General features: G+C 45.7%; 1 protein-coding gene across 1 annotated transcript in view; it reads right to left on the reverse strand.

Moving 5' to 3' along the window:
- MINDY4 (MINDY lysine 48 deubiquitinase 4) overlaps positions 1-6969 on the reverse strand; it is a 74661-nt gene extending 67692 nt beyond the window's left edge. The window contains exons 1-4 of the mRNA XM_087917569.1: positions 6397-6969; positions 5348-5457; positions 1648-1766; positions 470-558 (exon numbers count right to left, since the gene is read on the reverse strand). The gene's annotated coding sequence lies outside the window, so the exon portion shown is untranslated. The remainder of the gene's footprint in view (positions 1-469; positions 559-1647; positions 1767-5347; positions 5458-6396) is intronic.
- Between the last annotated feature and the right edge of the window lie 1901 nt (positions 6970-8870).

The raw sequence follows: 8870 nt of genomic DNA on the forward strand, positions 1-8870 counted from the left end.
AGAGAAGGACATGATAGCAGTGTGACAATATCGGAGGGGCTGCCCCCAAAGAGGAGGAAGTCAAGCTATTCTCCAAAGCGTCCGAAGGCAGGACAAGAAGCAATGGGTGGAAACTCATCAAGGAATGTGGAATTAAAGAGAGACTTCCTGACAGGGAGAACAATTCACCCATGGAACAACCTGCCTCCAGAAGTCGTGGGTAGTCTAACACTGGAGGTTTTTAAGAAGAGCCACTTGTCTCAGATTAGGGTCCCTTGCTTGAGGTTGGACTAGAAGACCTCCCGAGGCCCCTTCCAGCTCTATTCCGAGCTGAGTTGAAATCTGCATGACTTATCCTTTTCAACCCTACCAAAGAGGCCAAAACCAGGACCGGCCCCCATTCCCCCCCACAACAATAGAGAGAGGGGGAGAATTCCCCTTGAAAGGGGAAGGGAAAATCACCGGGGGCTCTTGGGAGCCTTGGACGTACCCAAATGTGTTGTTCCGGCTACTGTCACCGAAGATAAGATGTTGGAGGACGTAGGCTTGAACGGCTGCCAGGACCCCGCACGGCCCACCCTGGAAGAGGCCAGGAAAGAACGGAGGGAAAACAATACGTGTGAAAAATTCTCTGCAGCCGGGATCCCTTTTCACCTGGCTGACCGCCCCCGCCCCCGGTGACCCTCGTAGATACAATGAGATCCGACCCTGCCAGGTTCTTAATTGAAACTTCAGGTGCCTGGACTTTTTTCCTGGAGAGGCCGAGCCAGGTTAAGATACGCGGCGGAGGCTTTGTACTGCGTCCCAAACTGGAAGCGTTTGGGTTTTTCTGGCGGTTAAAAAGAAAGGGCCGCAGAGGACGGGTTTAAAGTCCTGTTTCAAAGAGACCAGTAAAACTCAGTAAAACTCAGGAAACTAAGTTAGAATTTGGAGGATTGGAGGAAGGAGAGAGAGTGTGTGTGTGTGTGGGGGGGGTGTTGAATGGTTCTTCCAACCTCCCCCCACCCCGGGCAGGGCATTTACTGATCCATAAAAGGTGTTTTTGGGATGAAAAAAAAATGGACGTACAGGTTACCCCCCTTGACTTACGACCAACCGATGGTGGTATGCTACCGATTTGGCACGGTTCTACCGAGCTGGTAGCAACGCCAACGAGCAGCAGAGACCAAACTCTTCTCTGTTGCTCTGCTGTTGGGACCACCTGCGCTCTCTTACTCGACTTTTCCCCCTACTTTTGAAGCACAGCGGCTTTCGCAGCACATCAGTGCAGGCTTGCGGGAGGTGAGTTGGAGTGCCTCTGCGCCTGCACCAAGTGCGTGTTGGGCAGTGCGCGTGCACGCAAAGTGCGTGCAGGCGTTGCAAAGCGCGCCCACTCAGCCACACCCGCCAAGCCGGTGGTAAAAGTTTTTGAATCCCACTCCTGGGCCCCACGCTGGCTAAGGGGCAGGGGTCGTTCAGTGAAGTTTTGACCCCGCTTTGCCATCTTTCTTGCCCGAGTTGTTAAGCGAGTCACTGCAGCGGTTGAATTCGTCACGCCGTCGTGAAGCGATTCCAGCTTCTCCCGTCGCACCTTTTTCCGATGGAAAGTTTCTTGCAGGCGACTTTTATCAGCCCTAGTTGGCAAAAGAACCTCTCAGTGATTTGGGGAGCCCTGTGGGAACTGGTTACCTTTTTCTGCACGATGCCGTGTATTTCAGCTCGGGGTTTTCATTGAAGGTAAAACTCTGGATTTTCCACTCTTTGTTGAAGCATCCGAGACTGGAGCCGAAAAGCAGAGTTTTCAGGTCCTTTTATGAACAGAAAAAGAAAAAGTGGGTGAGGCAGTAAGAGAAAGAGCAAACATGAAAGAAGAAAACTCTTGTTTTCGTTTGCGAAATACATCGAATGACAGGACGGAGAGAGACTGAGAGGCGCCATTTTAAAGCAGGAAAGACGAAACTGGAGAACATACATACAGGTAGTCCTTGACTTACACCGATTCATTGGGTGGCCATTCGAAGTTACAGCAGCACTGAAAAAAAAGTGTTTTAATGCCATTTTTCACACTTACAACCGTCGCATGGTCACATGATCAAAATTCAGACCCTTGGCCACTGATTCATGTTTACAAAGGGGGTGTGTGTGTGTGTGTGTCACGCGTGTGTGTCACCTAGTCCCCTTTTGCGACCTTCCGGCAAGCAAAGCCAATGGGGAAGGTGGATTCACTTAATAACCGGGTTACTAATTCAACAACTGCAGTGCTTCACTTAACAACGGTGGCAAGGAAGGTTGTAAAATGGGTCAAAGCTCACTTAACAACAAAACTCTCACTTAGCAAATTTTGGGCTCAGTTCTGGCCGTAGGTCAAGGGCTGCCTGCACTTGCCAGCTCTGGCGAGCTCGGATGCCAGAAATTCTGCCATTAACCAGGCGCGTTCTCCTCATTCCTTCTTTTCCTCATCGCGCTTGTTCCGGCAAAGAAAAGGGAAAAAAACGCATCAGGGCAAAGCAAAAACGAGGTTTGGCATGCAGGCCCTTGTGCGCTTCTTAGCCTCTTTCGGGAGTTTTCAAGTCTAATCGTTAAAAACAAAACCTGAGAGAATGGCTGCTCAGGAACCTGCCCTTAATGCCAACTTGCGTTGGCTTGGCGTTTCTCCAACCGCAAACGCTTTTAATTTTTCTCCCAGGGTGGTTTTCAAAAGGCAACTGGGGGCGGGGTGTGGAGAAAAAAACGAAAACAAAGGAAGTCCAGTTGCCTTTTGAAAAGCACCTTTGTGACAACCGTGGCCTGGATGGCCGAGAACCTCTTTAAATTTTAACAGATTAACAGAGTTGGAAGGGACCTTGTAGGTCATCTAGTCCAACCCCCCACCCAAGCAGGAGACCCTGCACCATTTCTGACAAATGGCAGTCCAATTTCTTCTTGAAAGCCTCCAGTGATGGTGCTCCCACAACTTCCGAGGGCAACTTCTGTTCCATTGGTTGATTGTTCTCACTGTCAGAAAATTCCTCCTTATTTCCAGGTTGAATCTCTCTCCTTGTTCAGTTTCCATCCATTATTCCTTGTCTGGCCTACAGGTGCCTTAGAAAGTAGCTTGACCGCCCCCCCTCCTCTCTGGGGCAGCCCCTCAAATATTGGAAGGCTGCTATCCTGTCTCACCTGGTCCTTCTCTTCCCTAGACTAGCCAGGCCCAGTTTCTGCAACCTTCATTGAACGTTATTTAGCTCCAGTCCCCTCATCGTCCCAGTTGCTCTTCTCTGCACTTTTATAAGTAGTCCTCAACAAACACACGTTTAGCAAGCTCTCCAAAGCTACAACGGCACTGAAGAAAAGTGACTTACAACCAGTGTCCTTGTGCTTACAGCCGTCACAGGATTCCCGTGATCAAAATGATTCGTTTAGTGACCGCTAGAAGTTGCAACAGCAGCGAAAACTGTGATGTCCCGTGTTTGTGGCAGCATCCCCACAAATTGAGGCGCTCAGCAAACAACACGTTTTTATGATGTGTAGAAATCATAGGACCATCACTTGGAGTGGGGGTCTTCCAACAAGCGTAGTCAAATCCGAAAACCGGATTTGCATAAGGACCATGTGGTTCACTTCACAACTGCAATGATTCGCTTATCGACAGTGGCGGGGGCGGGGCAGGGAAGAAGGTCTTAAAATCAAGCACGACTCACTTGTTGAGTGACTCATAAATCACCTTGCTTAGCAATAGAAATGCTGATCCCAGTCATAAATCAAGGACTGCCTGTCTAATTTATTACTAAAAGGGCCCCAGTTCGTCTTGGCTGCAAGGAACATTAAAGAAAGCGACAGGGAACTTTGCAATTTTCAATGCTCCGGCTAAGCATTAGCAAGCTTTTAGCTGAAGGGATTATTTCCTTAATATCAGTTTAATTGAACTAAGGCTGAAGAGAAGAGCTGAGGTAATAAAGCTTTTATAATAGTTGAAAAAAAAAGGCTAGATGGAGAAAGAATTAACAAAATTGGGGAAAAGCTCTTTAAAGAATATAGTGTGTATTATAAGAATGTACCAAGCAGAATTCGATTGGAAGTTATGTACTATGTATTATATCGAAGGTCATAAACTTAAGGTATATATTGAAGTTTAAATAAGAGTTGAATGGATGTAATTAAAAGATATAAAGGTGTCATACTCCAATTAGTAACTACAGGAGAAAACTTGTTTAATGAGAAAAGATAATATGAAATTGAAACAGAACGGACAAAAGTATAAATATAATGATTTCAATTGAGATGAGATAATCAAATTAAAATTGAGAAAATCAAAAGATGGGAAAAAAATATACAGAAAATGTAAAACAGTATAAGATATGGAAAAGAATACAAAAAGGAGCATGAAATTGAGTTTTGTGTCTGCATAAAGTTCAACACGGGACCATGCTATTTTCAAAAAAGATGTTTTACTTGTATTTTGTATGTGTGCAAAATCATTCTGATACTGAGCTTTGGGTTCAAACTGTGGTTTGGTTAATTGTGGTTCTTTGACCAAACTATTATTAGTTGAGTGGCAAGGTCCCAATTATAAAAACATAATTGGCAGAACTTCAATTCCGAGGTCCTCGACTTACAACAGTTTTTGGTGCGTTCAAAGTCGAGGGCTATCTATACGGGCGATTGCTGATAAATTTTACAGGGCAATTTTAGCCAGGGAAGAAAAAAAATTAGAATCATATTAAGTTGCATTTAACATGACTTATTGATCATGCCCTACTCACAAGAGGCATGAGCCAATCAAGGGTCACAAATTTGTCACTAGGTAAATGTCAACTGAATTTAAACCTTTTGTGGTAACCTCATGATTCTAGACTGGTAACTTGCTTGTCTCCTCCCCCAGGGTTGTTCTCCTACAATTTGGCACATTTAGCTAAGAGCAAAAGAACAAACAGGAAGAACGAAAGCAAACAGAGCCCTTGAGAATTAGCATGGAGGAAGCCGATCAGATAGTTCCTTCAGATTCTGTGGAGTCCTTAATGGTCTCAGAGCTTAGCTGTTTGCTTGCAGATGTTTCACAACCCAACTAGGTAACATCATCTGGTTAGCGAGTATACGGGTTTGCTCATTGTTTATATACAATAGCTTTCATTGGCCGTGTTGGCGAGGGAGAGGTTTTCTCTTTGATTTTGATAAGGGTATTACTTTCTGCTTGACTGTCTGGTTTTAATCCCTGCTTATCTGTTGTTAGCTGCTGGAGGAGGTGGCTTTTTTTATTCTTTCTTTTGAATGGTGTGTAAATATTGTTTATCTCTATGTGCCTGTTGATGGCTGATGGGTCCGAGTGCCAGACTTCCAGAAATCCCCTATTCCTCTCCCCCCCCAATTCAAATTCTGTCCTGTCCTTTGCCAAACTTAATGCACAGCTCACCTTTGCAAGAACGAAATCAATGGGCCTGGTTGTCACTTGACACGCATCTAGAATCAAAGGCTCAGGGTTTTCCCCAACGTCTTCCCAGCTTTCTTCATCCTCGACATCAACTAACGGGGGAAAAATAAGAGGTCAACATCTTGAACCTCTTGGGAATAGTCACTGCAGTAATCTAGCAGCATCTTATGGCCAATTGAGATCATGAAATTTTATTTGTATTTTCCATTTTCAAACCCCGCTATAATTTAAACTCCTTCAATATTAAAGGGTTTGCATTTTTAGTATTCAAAGTTAAAATAACCTTTTTCTTATTATATTTTTTAAAACTAAAGCTTGCTTTTCTTTAGCTCCTTGAGATGAAACTCACTGGGGGAAATAGATAAAATGAAACAACAGGTTATGCCAACCTTAGTCACAGTTCATATGTCACGAGCAGAGTTTGGGTAACACGGATAGCTCTAAACTACCCCTTATATGTCATGGTGATGTCATTTGCACAATAGGCTGAAAACAAGAATACGGTAAGGTTCAAAAGGCATTTGGAAATGATGTAAATATGCGAGTTCACTTCTAAAGTAAATTCACATGGTGAGTTCGCAAGTCAAAGATGACCTACTACTGATTCTTATTGTAATTTTCTAATTATCAAGTTCAGGACAAGGAAACATAACACAATATATTTGTGTTTCTCAGCCTGGACAACTTTAACATGGGTGGATTTCACCTCCCAGAATTCCCCAGTCAGCAAACAGGTTTTCCCCCCTCACCTCCAAGTTTACAAATCCCTAACTACTACTACTACTCCTACTACTCTTCTTTTCCTCCTCCTCCTCCTTCTCCTTTTTCATCCTCTTCTCCATCTTCTTCTTCCTCTTCTTGTCTTCCCTTCCTCCTCCTCTTCCCCTTCTCCCCCTCCCTCTCCTTCCTTCCTTCCTTCGGAGATGAATGCCCCATGGTGAGAGGGGCATTCTGGGAGTTGAAATCCACCATCTTAAAATTGCCGTGGAAGAGGAAACACTGCAACGAATATTTCACCAAACAGAACTGACCTAGTTCCAAAATGTCTCGGGGCAAATGACCTTTTCTGGATGCAGGGGCGGGAGATCTTCTGAAATGAAACAAGACAGAACAACCACATGGTCAAATCTGATCAGAGACATGACTAGCACAAAAGGAGGATCGAAGCCAGGCTCAAAACATCCTGTGAGCCAATTTCAGAGGCTGGGACTTTCAATTCTGAAGGCAGAGCTAGAAAACTTAATTCTCAGAACTTCACGCTCACCATATAATGAAACTTTACCAGGTGGACCTTAGCACACGGGATTAACGTGGTGGTTACTCCTTGAAAGATGCTTTTGAACAGGGCTTGGGGATCTTAAAATGTTCCACCAAAACAGAAAACTTTCCAAAACTTTCCAAATCAATTCTGGCTGCACATTTGCAATTCGTATTTTAACCTTTGTGCAAAAATTGTCGGTGCTTGTTTACTGTTGTTATGCTTAGGCTGTCTGAGCCACTTCCAAATATTATCGGGTGGATTTTGGCTCTTATTGCCTTTGCAACTAATCTTGTACGCCTCAAAGTCACAAAATCCATCTTCCTTTGTCTGTCTATACAACGTGCCTGAAAGTTGAGTCATGGCAAATAAACTTAGTTCCTTGTGGATTTGTGATGTTTCGCTGCCCATCCTAGCAGCTTCCTCGGTCAGAAAAGGTTAGTTAGCTAGAGAGTTGTTGGGGTGTACCAACTTCCTCCTCTACAACACCTGTTGTATTTCTCCAAAGTGCAGCATCTATGTACAACCTGTTTCTTCATTATCCAGGATAACTTAGGGACATGTTATTCATGCTGGCTCTAAAGTCCTTGAATGCTGGACTGCTTCCCCACTGATCCAAAGCGTATCTCGGCGTGAGATTTACAGCAAGTCCTCAACTTACAACAGTTCATTTAGTGACCGTTCAAACTTGCAATGGCACTAAAAAGGGCGGGGGGAGCTTATAACCATTTTTTTGCATCTACAACCATTACAGCATCATTTGCAGTTATATGATTGAGATTCAGATCTTTGGCAACTGACTCGTATTTATGACCGTTGCAGTGTCCCGGGGTCACACGATCCCCTTTTGCGACCTTCTGACAAACAATGTCAATGGGAGAAGCCCAGATTCACTTAACAACCATGTGACTCACTTAACAGCCGCAGTTAACAAGTGTGGCAAGAAAGTCCATACAATGGGGCAACATTCCCCTAGCAAATGTCTCACTTAGCAATCTAAATTTTGGCCTAAGTGAGGTCCAAGGTTGAGGACTACCTGTACAGGTAAGTCCTTGACTAACAACCACAATTGGGGGGGCAGAATTTCCATTGCTAAACAAGGCGGTTGTTAAGTGAACTGCACCCAATGTTGTGACTTTTTTTAAGTACGGTTATTAAGCAAATCACCACAGTTGTTAAGTGAGTCAGGCAGTTGTTAAGCAAATTCAGCATCTCCCATTGAGTTTGCTTGCCGGAAGCCAGCGGAGAAGGTCGCAAACGCGGGTCATGTGACTCACTTTTGCATGTGCTATAAACACAGCGCCCTTAGCCCAAGGCCCGGATTTTGGTCATGTGACCATGCAGGAATGCTGCAACAGTGGTAAGTGGGGAAACAGGCACAATTCACCCCCTTCCCCCCCTCCACCAGTGCTGTTGCAACTTCAATGGGTCACTAAACAAATGGTTGTAGGTCGAGGACTACCTGTAGCTGTAAGCCACTTTTTTCAGTGCCGTTGTAACTTTGGCCACTAAGCAAGGGATTGTAAGTCAAGGACTACTTGTATCCTGGGCATCTGTGTCAGATTTGGACATTGTTCACCCAAACTACAATCGTTACGTAGGAGGTTAGCACCCACCCCTCTCCTAGAAGAATGAAATATTCTAGTAAACATTAAAAAAGGCAGAATATCATATTTCCCCCGGATGAGGAAAAGGAGAAACGTCTTTTTTTAAAGACAAAGCAGCTTCCTGCAGCTCCCTGCTCCAGGGGGAATGGGATGAAGACCTGGCCCTCAGGAAATGACAGGATTACCCCTCTCACCAGGTGGCATCTGGGAAGACTGCATCAGCCAGCACTCAGGTGAAGCCATGGGGTCCAGAACAGGCTTGTCCAACCCGCGGCCCGCGGGCCGCATGCGGCCCAGGTTGCCTCGTAATGCGGCCCAGTGCCCACCCCAACCTTCGTGCCAGAGCCAGCGAGGAGGAGGAGGAGGAGAGGCCGGGGCGAGGCGAGCACCAGGCCAAGCAGCAAGAGAAAGGGCAGGCGCTGTCAGAGCGCCTCCTCCTGCTGTTGCCGCCGCCACCGCCGCCGCCGCTTCTGCCCCCGCCGTCGCTGCCGCTGCTGCCCCCACCACCACCGCTTCTTCCCCGCCACTGCTGCTGCTTCTGAAGAGAGAAAGAGGGAAGAGAGAAAGGGGAGGGAGGGAAGAGGAAGATAAGAGAAGGAAGGAAGGGAAGAGAGAAAGGGGGAGGGGAGGGAAGAGAGAG

This window comes from Pseudonaja textilis, chromosome Z (assembly GCF_049901715.1).
Source record: "Pseudonaja textilis isolate UNSWEBS1 chromosome Z, rPseTex1.2, whole genome shotgun sequence".
In the NCBI taxonomy this organism is placed as follows: domain Eukaryota; kingdom Metazoa; phylum Chordata; class Lepidosauria; order Squamata; family Elapidae; genus Pseudonaja; species Pseudonaja textilis.